This window comes from Dermacentor andersoni, chromosome 9, assembly GCF_023375885.2.
Source record: "Dermacentor andersoni chromosome 9, qqDerAnde1_hic_scaffold, whole genome shotgun sequence".
Taxonomy (NCBI): Eukaryota; Metazoa; Arthropoda; class Arachnida; order Ixodida; family Ixodidae; genus Dermacentor; species Dermacentor andersoni.
Genome location: NC_092822.1, coordinates 13,481,094 through 13,495,729, shown reverse-complemented (window position 1 = coordinate 13,495,729; position 14,636 = coordinate 13,481,094). Strand labels below are relative to the sequence as shown.

Genomic DNA, 14,636 nt, shown 5'->3' with positions numbered 1-14,636 from the left:
TAAGCTTCACCTTCTTTCGGAAGTGAATTACAACGTACGGTGCACAATTATGTGCTTTCTATAAGCACATTGTTTCCTAACCACGAAAAAGCGCCTCATGGCGTTTCTCGATATGATTGCAACGTTTGGTCTCAAAAGTGCTTGTTACGAATTCATGCATTCCTTTATTGAATGAAATACCCTTGTGCGTAAAAACTCAGTTTTGTTACGTCGGCGTTTTCTATCAGTTCCGCGTCGATCTTACTCGCTGAGAGATATCTAATTCTGCAGGAAGCACACTGGCAAGGAAAATTTGTTCAGAAAGAATGTTCATTGCATGCAAATATATTTAGGTTTGCTTTGTCTCTACATTTTAAATCTTGTGCCAGTGAACAAACTTGATTTTTTGAGAGACTCGAGAGGAGTATGGCGCTGCAATATTACAACGTTAAATCGCCGTTTTGCTATTATGGTCTGCATAAATATCCTACAGAGCTGAATGAGAGAATGCACTCGATATAAGAAATTACTCTTTATTGTTTTCTTCTACTTACGTAATGCCATTGTTTATTACCTCAAAGGACACTCAAATTATTTCAATGAGCCTGCGACAAAGATGTCAGCACTTTCAATATAAATAATTTAATGTTTGCATGCCCGAATGCAAGAATGAATAAATGAATAGGTAATTGAGTGAATAAATCAGTCAGTTTATCACCCACTGAATGTCCTCCCACGGCTCTCTATGAGGTTTCTAGCAAAGAAATGACGTGGTTTGCTGCTGTTTTTTTCCCCACTGACTGAAACGGCCTGACCGAAATTACATAGCAGATTGCCATTCTAGCCTTCGTAGCTTCGTTTTGCTGTTGAAACTCGGTATGAAAAAAAAATTATTCTTGAATGCCTAACAGTTCTCCGCCTAATCGCGAGGCAGTCTAAGGTCACAGAATTTGTTGTCAATGCGAGCGCAGCCCGTACCCCTGCCCCCCTCCCCCTCCCTCGCTGAGAAAGAGAGAAGTGGACCTTTACGAAGAAGTTCGCACTGTCTGCTGCAGCCCTTCAGGGAGCACGGCTACACCCTCCATTCAGCCTCTCGCTGACCGCTATTGGCTCGGGCTCTCCTTGCTTCAGTCGCCGGTACGGTTGTGGGCGCCCGAAATAGACGTGGCTCAGTTGCGATAGCAGAGCTATGTTGCGCGTAGGCCTCTACTTGCAGATACAACAATGAACAGCTTTCCTTGACTCTTTCGGTCATTTCCGTGGCTGGGAATTCGCCGCCCAGGGCACGTACCCTCGCGCAATCCAGTAGCCGGGAGCGTTCGCCGCCGAACGCCAGCCGTAGCTCTTTGAGCCGCACGCGCTGCAATGCGAGAGTTTAGTTGCGTCTGGAGGTTTAGATGCTGCGGACGGTGAAGGCGTTGCGTCGCTTTTCTCCGTAGAGTTACTCAATATGGGGCTCCAAAAGGGGTCTCATTGTGTGCCACCATACAGGAAGGAAAGAGATAGGAGAGAGCCTTACGTCACGCAGCCAGCCTTGGCAAGCGAACGCTCCGTGACGTCAGTCCCTTTGATCAGTGCATAGGTCAGTGTCGGCCCGACACGTCACGTGATGCGTCGAGCATCTTGCGTCGAGATCACGAAGCAAGAATCAAGATTTACCGACACGTTTGGTGCCCGGTAGTTGGTTCTTTATCCTACGGATAGTTTTTAATCGATACGCCCTCGGCCGGCAGATGCTCGGCTGCTGTGCTTGTACATCTGGTCAGATTTTGCCAGTATTCTGGTCACGTGTTGGGACTCTTGGCTTCAATCGCGTTGCGCTATGCTCCTTCCTATTTTTTCCACCGAAGCAGGGCCCGCACGCTCTCAGGTTCCAGCGATAGCCACAGAGGACCAAAAATCAATCGTGGCGCGTCCCAGCATGACGCGCGTAAGTGAAGCTGCTGTAATTTGGTCGTATACTTCAATTCCTATTATTTCTGCTAGGGCCAATCGACGCGGCTAAATATCTTATTTATAAATGCGCATATAATAACCGACAAACACAGTTGCCATGTCATCTTTGACATTATAAGAAGGCCATTGTTTCATTAGACTTCTGTTATTGAAGTCTGCGCTTTATTACTTGAATAAAGGCTTTAAGACCTCATTGACATGGAATGAGCAGCAACCGATTGGTATTGATTACAGGCCGGGCCGATTAATGATTCAAATTGTATGGTGGTAATATTTGCGAAAGTGGTGGTTGTTTCCTCTAAGCAACATCACGCAGGTTCCTTTTAATTAGGCAGTAATAATATATAAGCCAGTTATGCGTGTAACATTTCATAGCCGCCACCTAGCAAACGAGTTTAAAGAGATAACGACTGCATGGATTTCGTCGTTAGTGGCACCTGCCGCGTCTGGCCGCGTAATGACGTGTAGCTTGAAAAAATAATGTGCATGCTAGTGTGAAAATTCATCGTTGGAACCGAGAAGTCTGCTTGGAGACTATGTACGAAAGCGGATTAACCTTGCTGCCTCTGCACGCGTCCACCGGTGAATAAAAACTTCGCATTTTCAACTTTGAGTTTCTTTGAGTGCGAGGCGGATAAAACCGATTGCTACGGTCACATTTTAGAAGTCGGAAATAATAATTTCAAATTTGTTTTTCTTCAAAGGCAACTTTTACGAGGTTACTGTTATGTTGCCACGTTGCTAAAATTGTGAAAATGGAGCACAGCATAAATAATAAATACCTTTGACTGTTTCTGAATAATTGATACACTGCCATAAGTTCAATGCCCATTAGTGGTAAACATACTTCAGGTGATTAAGTTATATTAATTGCATTAGATTCATATTTACAGTGTTTATTACTAGTTTCTGGCAGAAACGACTGTCATCTAATCGTGGCTTCACTAAGCACAGCCCACACACGGACACCATTGAAAGAAATGCACATGCAAGTGGTGTTGTATGTGTGTGTCTGCCAGAGCATTTTGTACTGTTCTTGGTCAGACATGATTCACAAACTCACCCACACTTCCACCATAGTAATTTAAGCTCTCTTTTTTTTTTACTCTAGCTTCCAAGACGCTGCTGTTTATTGGTTCTTTGGGCTCTATTGTCTCTGGACGTGCAAGTCAACAGTGGATGTGTCGCCACTAGAAATAACATCAAAATCCAGACTCCTCCCAAGGTATGTTTCTGAATATTTCACTTAGAACCGTGATCGGTCCATTATTGTACTAGCTTTCGTTTCACCAATCCTTGCTTGCATGTTTGTCATGGCTTCATTTTTTTTTTCAGGAAGACGGACAACAGAGAGATTATTGGTCTACAGGCTGCCCACGCCAAGCTGTAAGAAGTTCAATGGTCATCATAATGAGAACAGGTCCTCTTGAACTAAGTGTCGCACCATGAAATGTTTTCAAGTTTACCAAATTAGAGGGGTGCGAGCGCTATCGGGAAAGCAGCAGTCTACAGTTTTGTATCATACCGAGAGGGAATGCTGAATTTTGACATATGAGTTTACTTGTTTTAAGGCTGTCTTATGACAAACGCAAAAGTAAAATGCTGAATCCCAGCTTGTTTTTTTCTAGTGATTATAGCCATGACGACACTAAAAGAAACAATGTAGCAACCTCCTACTTGCTAATGCACAAATTGGGTCATCTGGAACGACGACGAAATGTCTGCTTGGCAGAACGTTTGTTGAGTATCTCTTGGCCTTTTTGTGAAATTATACGTGTACTTTTGACGCGTAGCTTTTTTCTGCATCGGCGATAGACGTGGACCACCTCGGACGGCTGCCAGATTCGGCGACGTCAGCGGTGACCCCGCCAAAAAAGCCGACTGGCCCTCATAGTGACTCTCACAGTGACAAAACCCGTATCTACTCATTGAGCAGCGAGGAGCCTTCTGACTATGAGTTCGAACTTGTTGTGAGTCGTAATGCAAACAGACGTAACACCAGGGCCTCTTCGTCCTCGATCACATTGAATGAAAGACCACAACGAAGGCCTGCGACCAACACCATCCTCTTCGTTCATGCTGTGCCCGCCTGGAACATGAAATGCCTCAACAGGCAAACTGTTTAGGTGGTGTTGGAAGAATTGGTGCCGAATGAAATGACTGTCATCAGAGTGAATACACGTAAGAAGAAACTGGCGAGTGATGCCACGCACGCGGCCGCACTGAATAGCCGGCCAACGTCACTGACCTGAACGGAATGATGGTCCGTTCCCACATCCCGCTAGGCTCTGACGTCGTCAACGGTGTCATCTGCGACGTAGATGCCGCCACTTCCAGTTCAGACTTAGAAGCTCTTGTAAAACCAGCCAGTGAAGTGGCTTTCATCGCGAGTGTTATCCTCCTGGACAACTCACGTTGTCTGAATGTAGTATTCAAGGGAGGCTCTCTACTTTCACATGTAAAGGTGAGCCATTTTCGGCATCATGTACGACCTTTTGTACCAAAACCAATACAATGCCTCAACTGCATGAAACTCGGACACGTGAGAAGCACATGCAGGAATACAGCAGTGTGTTCTCGCTGCCCTGAAACCCACTCCACAAATGATTGCAGGGCAACTGTTTTTAAATCTTCGAATTGTCATGGGTTCCATGAAGCTTCCAATCATTACAAAGAAGCTGGCCGTCTTAAAGCAAATGCCGAGAGACCGTTCGTCTCATCGGAAGGCTGCCAAAACCATCAGACAGTGGTGATATCGTCGCCGACGTTCGTTAAAAAAAAATCGGTGGCTCTACCGCGTCCGTCGCATGCACTGCTACTCCACTCCGATTTCCGCCCAGACAGGTCGCGGCTGATAGCAACCAGAATGGTCAAAAAAGTAAGGCTGCTTCTGATGCAGCTTCCGTAAAGGCTACTCAATAATAGACCATATTCACACTATGAATCAGGTGATAGAGAAATGTGCGGAATATAACCAACCCTTATATATAGCTTTCATTGATTACGAGAAAGCGTTTGATTCTGTCGAAACCTCAGCAGTCATGGAGGCATTACGGAATCAGGGTGTAGACGAGCTGTATGTAAAAATACTGAAAGATATCCATAGCGGCTCCACAGCCACCGTAGTCCTCTATAAAGAAAGCAACAAAATCCCAATAAAGAAAGGCGTCAGGCAGGGAGATACGATCTCTCCAATGCGATTCACAGCGTGTTTACAGGATGTATTCGGAGACCTGGATTGGGAAGAATTGGATATAAAAGTTAATGGAGAATACGTTAGTAAGTTGCGATTCGCTGATGATTTTACCTTGCTTAGTAACTCAAGGGACCAAGTGCAATGCATGCTCACTCACCTGGAGAGGCAAAGCAGAAGAGTGGGTCTAAAAATTAATCTGCAGGAAACTAAAGTAATGTTTAACAGTCTCGGAAGAGAACAGCAGTTTACAATAGGTAGTGAGGCACTGGAAGTGGTAAGGGAATACATCTACTTAGGAGAGGTAGTGACTGCGGATCCGGATCATGAGACTGAAATAATCAGAAGAATAAGAATGGACTGGGGTGCATTTGGCAGGCATTCTCAGATCATGAACAGCAGGCTGCCATTATCCCTCAAGAGAAAAATGTATAACATCTGTGTCTTACCAGTACTCACGTACGGGGCAGAAACCTGGAGGCTACGAAAAGGGTTCTACTTAAATTGAGGACGACGCAACGAGCTATGGAAAGAAGAATGATGGGTGTAACGTTAAGGGATCAGAAAAGAGCAGATTGGGTGAGGGAACAAACGCGACTTAATGACATCTTAGTTGAAATCAAGAAAAAGAAATGGGCATGGGCAGGACATGTAATGAGGAGGGAAGACGATGGTCATTAAGGGTTACGGACTGGATTCCAAAGGAAGGGAAGCGTAGCAGGGGACGGCAGAAAGTTAGGTGGGCGGATGAGATTAAGAAGTTTGCAGGGACGACATGGCCGCCATTAGTACATGACCTGGGTAGTTGGAGAAGTATGGGAGAGGCCTTTGCCCTGCAGTGGGTGTAACCAGGCTGATGATGAAGATGATGATGCAGCTTGGCCTAGGTTGTCAAAGCCAAAGCCACCTGCAATTTCGCAGTGCACGTCGGTAACCTTGAATTCTGAACTTCCCGCGGATAATCTACCTCAAGAGGACAAACGAGTGATCTTAATGCTTCGATCACTGATGAACGCCATTCGCGTGCTCCTCAGCAAGCTAAAAACCCCGTCAGCCCAGAGTGCACTTCAGGTACTGGATACTCTAAGCCCAATATTTGCAAACCTTGAGTAGACACCATGGCTCATCCAATATTATCATTTCACACTCAGGTCAGACAAGCTTCGATATTACAGTGGAACGCAGGATGATCGAGGTCCCGCATCTGATCCTCCCGTCATTATATTTTCAGAAATCGGATTCCCATAATCGTTATTTGCGAACGTAACGTACTTACTCCCATCAAATTGTCAGGGTACGAACCATTTCTTTTGTCGACGTACGAAGAACGCAGCAAAGTTGTCGTGCGCATACGCATGGATTTTTCTTATGCCCACCATTGCAGTACAACCACATGATAACCATCAATATATCTGCCTATGTGCAAGAAAGAAGTATATTTCATTCACCCTCATTGGTGTCTACATATCCCCGTCAGGACGATCTAAACGCGATAGACTTCGAGACATATTGTCACAGAGCAGTGGTCCTTCAATTACCATGGGAGATTTAAACGCCCATCACTTACTGTGGGGTAGCTCGGCAATCGATTACAGAGGCAGGAATCTGGTGTCGTTTGCTTCTGATCACGACCTTTGTGTCATGAATGATAGCAGTCCTACATTCCTGCGAGGCCTTAAGTACAGCAGTTGCCTGGATTTGACTTTGGTAGCATGATGCCTGAACTACTCGCAACTTCAGTGGTTTTCAGGCATAGAAACACATGGAAGTGACCATATTACTACATACTTACGTATCAAGGGGCTAAATAACTCCTCCTCGTCAAATGCAGTACAATGAATCGACTGGACCAAATTTAAGCTACACATCGAAAATGCATGCAGAGAAGGCCATAGCCTGGAGGAAACCATCACAAAGACAATGAGAGAAGCTTTATGCATCCTAACGTCGACAGCGAACCATTCCAAATTTGACGTAGAACTAGATAGGCTAACTTCACTTCGACGACAAGCTGAAAGGAGACACAGGCGCACGAAGGCAGTCTGTGACCTGAGAATGGCACGCAGAACACAGAAGAAAATCCAGCGCCATTTGGACAAATTGCAGGAGCAACACTGGAAGTCCTTTTGTGAATCAATGGGCCCTCGAAAACCACCTTCATACATCTGGAGGAGTGTTGGTGGCCTGCGCTCGTCTCCACAACAGTGACATCCTTTCATGGCCTTAGCCCTACATCACTGCCAGACGCAACTTGAGATGGCGAATGATTTTTGTGCGCGGATTGCTGGCGAATGTGTCACCCACAACGCTGAAGACTTGAGTGTCCTTCCTGTGTCTCGCGTCCCAGAAATGGAAATTCCATTTACTATGGAAAAATTGCACGCCTGTTTGAGTGCTTCTCGACGGTCATCTTCACCAAGTCCCGGCGTGATCACCTATGCAGCTCTTGCCCATCTTGGACAAAAGGCTAGGCAAGAGCTGTTCTTTACTACAACCACTCATGGCATGAAGGCATTGTTTCTCAGCAATGGAAGATTACTAGGCTCGTACCGCTACTCAAACAAGGAAAGTCGTCTTCAACCTGACTTCATATCGCCTTATTGCCCTGGCCAGTTGGAAAGGAAAAGTAGTGGAAAAGATTATTCTTACACGCCTGGAATAGTATCTTGAGCGCCACAATGTGTACACTGACTCCATAACAGGTTTTCGGCCAGGCAGGTCCTCAATAGACAATGTTATTGACCTCACAACATCTATAAAACAACAAAAATGCCTCAAGCGCATATTAGTAGCGCTCTTTTTTTATGTGAAATAGGCGTGTGATAATGTTGCACATGGACTTTTCCTCGAATCACCGGAGGCTGTTGGAATCGGTGGCCAAATGTTTCATTGGATCCGCGACAATTTGACCAGACGGTTCTTTGTGCTGATCGCAGATAGCCCGACTGCGAACTATTTTACACATGGGGGCGTCCTTTAGGGCGAGGTATCGAGCCCTTCAGCGGGCAGCCACCTTAACTTGTTTTTATCTCCACAAACAAGGCCTTAGTGTGTCCTTCGAAAATGCGCGTTAATCGCGTTTACGCGCAAACCCATGGCACCGTACCCTGTCTCAGTGGTCAGGCTATAAATACCAGAAGTCTCACTGCCTCTTAGATGTGATTATTGACAAGGACCTTTCATGGAGCCGCCGCTGCATCTGCCTGAAGCGGAGACTAATTTCGATTGTACATATAATCAGGTGACTGTACGGAAAAACCTGGTGCACCTTGGTACGGTCCATGCTGCAGCTCTACGGGGCACTGTTTCTAGGTGTTTTGTGGTACAAGTTGCAGATTTTGGCGAATGAATGTTAAACAAACATTCATACCATCTAAAGTGTGCAAAGCCAGGCCCTACGGTCATGTCTTGGACAACCACGATGCGCCTCGACTCACGCGGCAATCATGATTGCTAGAGACTATTTGGTTCTAACATCTATAACGATTGACAACCTTAGAGCACACGTTCGGCATCTGCGTCGTGCACCAGTCACTATATTGCTGCTTTGCCGGCACAAAGACCTCAAGTCACATTTTCCAAACTTGTTGCAACACATCAAGGCTACCTTCCGTCGGGCTTTACGCCAGCAGCAAGACCACTGTTACCCCCTCTGGTTCCTACGATAGTTACAAATACGCCTCATGATTCCTGAAAGTACGAAGAAGACCCGTCATTCAACAGTGGCTCTAAGTCAGTTGACACTGTCATTACTGAACGAGGCATATGAACAAAGAACACACATTTACACCGATGAATCTGTGTCAGACACCAGCTCCAGAGGCGCTGTTATCATCCGGGCCTTGCAAGCCACAATTACGTTCAGAATGTCCCATATAACGACTACTACGGCAACAGAACTCGCCGTTCTACATGCCGCTGTTAATTACATCGCACAAGCCAAACCTCGGAAGCGGGTCGTGTTTTGCGACTCCAAGGCAGGGTTTCAGAGTCTGCCGTCAGCCTTACGAGGCAGGAACCATGAACCAGGAACCAGGAACCAGGAACCATGGTGTTTGAGACCAGAGAGGTTCTTCATCAAGCCCTCATGAACGGGCATGACATTTTCCAAACTGTGGCATCGTCGGAAATAACCTTGCCCATGATGCGACCCAATCAGCCCATAAATAAACCCTGACACATTCTATACCCTTATCAAGGATAGACGCGGCGAAGGGTCTTTGTGTACTTGCTCGAACCAGTACTGAAACATTGTGGAACACCCCGATTTTTTCCAACTACCGTCTTCACTGGCTTGATCCTACAATAAAGCTGCCGATTCAATGAAACTTCTCCCGCCGTGATGCACCTTTACTGCGCTGCCTCTGGTTTGGGGTGGCTTTTACGAAAGCCTGCTTATTCCTTATTGGAATGTCAGACACACCATTTGTGACTCGGGCAAATGTGAAGGGACGATTGAATGCTTGGTGTGTTTTTTTTAATCTCTGTGAGATCGAACGCGACGTCCTTCGGAGGGTGTTAAAACGATTAGATAGCACGCAATTTTCTGAGACTAAATGTCTCGGACCATGACCCCACACAACGCAGGCTTACAAAGCGACGTGGGCACTGCTACGTTGCGGGAAATCGACTGGCTTCAGTGACTGATTGTAGGTGCGAAGTTATGGACAACCGCACTGTATTCACACTGATAATACCTTCTTCCCTCTCTCTCCTTTCTTTACTTCCCTGAAACCCCTTCCCCTGTGTAGGGTAGCAAACCGGACGTGCGCCTGGCTGGCCTACCTACCTTTATTTCCTTCTTTTCCTCCTCCTCTTGTGTCATCTCCTCTTTGCAGATCAGCTTGGCAGGTATTACCGTGAAGTGTCACATTCTTCTTCGCAACAATAATTTGTTACATGGAACGAAAAACTTTAGGTGTAACGTTAAGAGACGGCTAGAGAGTGGTGTGGACTGGAGAGCAAACAGGGATAGCCGATATGCTTGTTAACATTAAAAGCAAAACTCGACCTCGGTAGGCCCTGCAATGCGTGGGAAACCGGTGGAGTATTATAATTACAGAATGGGTGCCAAGGCAAAGGAAGAGTAGTCGATGACGGCGGAAAACTAGGGGGTGAGGACATTTGGAAATCTGCAAGCGCAAGTTGGTATCAGCTAGCACAATACAGGGGCAACTGAAGATGGCTGGGAGAGGCCTTAATCTTGCAGTGGGCATAAAAAGAAGCTAATCATGTACGTTTTTTCGTTGGAGCATAAATATCTTCGTCGTTTTACACAGACCACATGACGTAGCCATAGAAACGTGCGATTGCATAACACGTGGTCGTTGACGGCATCAAACTTTGTGTTTCCTGCGTTTACGTTCGTCCTCTACGTCTGCAGAAACCAACTGACATGCAATAAGCACGGGGCAAATGATCGGGTGTAGAAATCCCATCGTTGCGGCCATACGATCAGCTTCAACGCAGTGGTCATTTATTAATTTCATTTCATTTCATTTATTAATACTGTTAGCCCATCTTTGGGCCGTTACAGGGTGGAAAATTATTTGTTGCAATGCAGTAAATGCATTGGCAATCACAGCCTTGCAGACATGCAAATAAAAAATAAAGTTAGCGCACACAACCTGCGGTTCACAACAAAATACAAATGCGGTAGCAGAAGCACACACAGCAACATTCATATTTTCAAGTAGGTGAAATGTGCTAGAAACGAGCTGTCGTGGTTAATTTGGTAGGTCAAAGTAAAGGTGTATTGATTTTTCAAACAAACTGACAGAGTCTGTTTGCGTTATGTGCTGTGGCAACGAGTTCCATTCTTCAATTGTTCGTGGGAAGAATGAGTACTTGAATGTGTTGATCCGAGCTTGGAGGGTTGTAAGTTGTTCGTTGTGACTGCCTCTTAATGTTCGGGCCGAGCGCTTCGTTAAGTACAGTCCGGTGTTTATGTTAAAGAAGTTACCCCGCAAAAGATAGAGGAACTTAAGTCGAGCAACTCTTCGCCGCTCTAGCAGTTGGGGTAATTTAAGTTCTGACAACATCCCCGAGACTGAATCCGTGGACTTATATCTAGACAGAATAAATCTAGCCGCCCTTCTTTGTACTTTTTCAATCCTTGCTATCTGGTTTTTTGTGTAGGGGTCCCACACGATACAGCCATATTCCAAAGTTGGTCTCACAAGTGTCAAATAGGCGGTTAGTTTCACTGTAGTGGTTGCCTGCCCAAGTTTCCGGCGTAAAGTCCACATTTTTCTCTCGGCTGCACTACATAAGCTATGAATGTGCCTATCCCAATTTAAATTTTCATTTATTGTTATGCCTAGATACTTGGAGTAGCTTACTTTCTGTAATTTGTGTCCTTCAATTTCGTATTCAAATGGAAGAATATCTTTTATTTTGTTTGTTATTCTTATAAATGACGTTTTGTTATGATTTATTTTCATTTTCCATTTTGAGCACCAATCATGGATACTAGTTAATGCCGAGCTTAAGGTAATTTGATCTTCTTTGGATGTTATATGTGAGTAAAGCAGGCAATCGTCTGCGAATAACCGAACCTTAACACCTGAGGAAACTGTCTCTGCAATATCGTTGATATAACACAGAAATAAGACGGGACCGAGCACGGAGCCCTGGGGAACACCTGATGAAACACCCAGAATGCCGGATTTCGCGTTGTTGATTTCCACATACTGCGTTCTATTCTTAAGATACGATTTAATCCAAGCGACAATAGTACTATTAATTCCAAAATTCTTTAGTTTCCTTATAAGTTCTATGTGTGGGACCCGATCGAATGCTTTCGACATATCAAGACAAATTGCGTCTACCTGATGTTTATCGTTGATTGCTTTTGCTAACTCATGGACTGTTTCTACGAGCTGGGTGATCGTTGACAATTTTCGTCTAAAGCCGTGTTGATTAGGATTAAGCAGATTTTGGCCTTCAAGGTAATCAAATAAACTTGCTGATATTATATGTTCTAGTATTTTGCAGCACGTGGACGTGATTGAAATTGGCCTGTAGTTTTCAACACAATGTTTGTTTCCGGTTTTGTGGACAGGTATAACTTTCGCTCTTAACCAGTCGGAGGGCAATTTTCGCTTATCCAGGGACAAGCTGAAAATAACGTTTAAGTATTTAGACACCCATTCTGCATAACGTTTTAAAAACTCATTTGGGATGTTGTCAGGGCCAACAGACTTTTTTGTGTCAATGTTTAGTAAAAGCGATAATATTCCTTGCTCAGATATAGTGATATCCGGCATGCCTTCCTGTTCGTGGATGCTTTCTGCGCAGAGGTCTGCGCTTTGAACTTCAGGAGGCACGAATACAGAGTGGAAGAAATCGTTACATTTTTCAGCAATTTCCGTGGGATCGGTTATGATGTGGCCTCCGAAATCAAGGTACTGAATGCTGTCTTTCGCCGGAGCGATATGACGCCAGAAACGTTGTGGTGAACATTTCATAAAAGAAGGTAAAGTCTCAGACAAATATTTTTCTTTTGCCGCAATTAATTTGCGCTTAAGCAGAGTTGATACTTGTGAAATGTCATGTTGTTTTCTTAGGTTGTTTCTTTTCATGCGTTTCAATTTGCGTTTTAGGTGAATTATTTCCCGATTAACCCATGGGTTACGCTTTCTGACTGTTTTTTTCCGTTGAGGCACAAATTTTTCAACACAATACTTGATTATTCTTTTAAATTCCGTCCACAACATATCAACGTCATCTGATCCGTCGAAAGAGTACAGCTGCTTTTCTAAGTAGTCTAAAATGCTGACATCGTCAGCCTTGTTGAAATCTCGAATGAGGATTTGTTTCCTTTTCTTATTTTTACATGGTAGACCGTTTTTTACGCAAAGTACGACAAGTTTGTGGTCTGAAAGGCCTTCTTCAGTATTCACCTCATATTCATGTATTTTTTCATTTACGAACACCAAGTCTAGCAATGTTTCTCTCGTGGGTCCACTTCTAGTTATCTCCTTCACAACTTGTGTTAAGTTTTGATTAAATGCGATGTCCAACAGGGTGTCACAGTTTGTAACGTCGAAAGAACCACTTTCAAGACTGTGCCATTGTATACCAGGAAGATTAAAGTCTCCCGCAATTATCAAGCGCGCGCTGGCAGGAACATTACAGCACAGGTAGTCTTGGATTGATTTCAAAAATGTTAGAGGGGCATTTGGGGGCCTATATACTGCTCCAAGTACGCAGCAAATTCCATTGAGTTTAAGCTTGCACCAAATACTTTCGGTTTCAGGACACTCTTTCAATCGTACGACGTCAATTCCTTCTTTAAAGATGATAGCCACACCACCGCCCCGCGTGTCACGATCTTTCCGGATAATCCCATAACCAGGGGGAACTATTTCAGAATCAGCAATTTCGGTGCGCAACCAAGTCTCCGTGACAACGACAACATGAGGATTGTGCTGCATCAGAAGGTGCTCAAGCTCAACTGTTTTATTTGCTAGGCTTCGCGCATTTACATTGAGCAGGATAAAATTATCTGTATCTGCTTTGTGACGTCAAGCAGACTCGTCTTCATTTGCATGCTGCCGGTCAACTTTCACTCTGCACCCTCTCTCATTGTCCCATGCAAACGCTTCGTTATCAATGAAAGCCCTATCGTGCACGAGCCGTACCTTTACCCCTCTTTCCCTTTCAATTTTTGTGCTCGCCCACAAGTTTCTGCGTTTTTGCGACGTTGCTTGTGAGTAATCATTCGATACAGAAATTTTTGTTCCCTTTAGCTTCTTGCAATTCTTTAGTATTGCCATCTTTTCGTTATAGTCAAAAAATTTTGTTATCACAGCTCGTGCTTTGTTCCTGTTTTTCTTGCCGAGTCTGTGGATTCTTTCTACAGAGCTAACCTTCACATCGAGTCGCTTTTCGAAAACATCACACAGAACTTTTTGTTTAAGTTCATCTGAAGTCTCGCTCGCGTTTTCCGTGATTCCAAATACGACTAAATTATTTCGGCGTTGTCGGTCCTCCAAGTCAATAATTTTTTGTTGCTGCTGCTGAATCGTTAATTTCATCTCCTGCGCCATATTTTGAAGTTCTGTTCTACTTTCCTGCAAGTTCATTAGGGTATTGCGCAGCTCCTTGATTTCTAGTTTGACAGTACCTAATTCCTTCTGAAACGTGGATTGGTTTGCCTTAATTTGGCTCACATCTTTTATGAGATCTTTCTGGCCTTTCAATAGTTCTTTAAGCATTTCCTCGACGTGATTCGGCCCAGGGTTACACTCCACGTCACCGGACAGCATTAACAGCATTTGAACGCATATCATAGCATTTTCAACACAGACCGTTGGGCACGGCAGAACAATAATGAATCGATTGTCACTTCGGAAGCATTTTCCGTGCTTACTAACCTGTGAAAACAGGGTGTGCATTTCAGGCTTCATTCCTTTTGTCCTGCCGTGCCCACGGGTGAGTTCGTCGCTGACTGGGCTTATAAGGGCTGCGTGCTCCGTTGTCACCGCTGCGGTTCCTCGTCCAT

At 44.7% G+C, this 14,636-nt stretch overlaps 1 protein-coding gene across 1 annotated transcript in view; it reads right to left on the bottom strand.

The window, feature by feature from the left end:
- The window catches only part of LOC129383766 (uncharacterized), a 644,189-nt gene that overhangs the window by 425,097 nt on the left and 204,456 nt on the right, over positions 1 to 14,636 (bottom strand). The gene's annotated exons all lie outside the window — the stretch shown is intronic.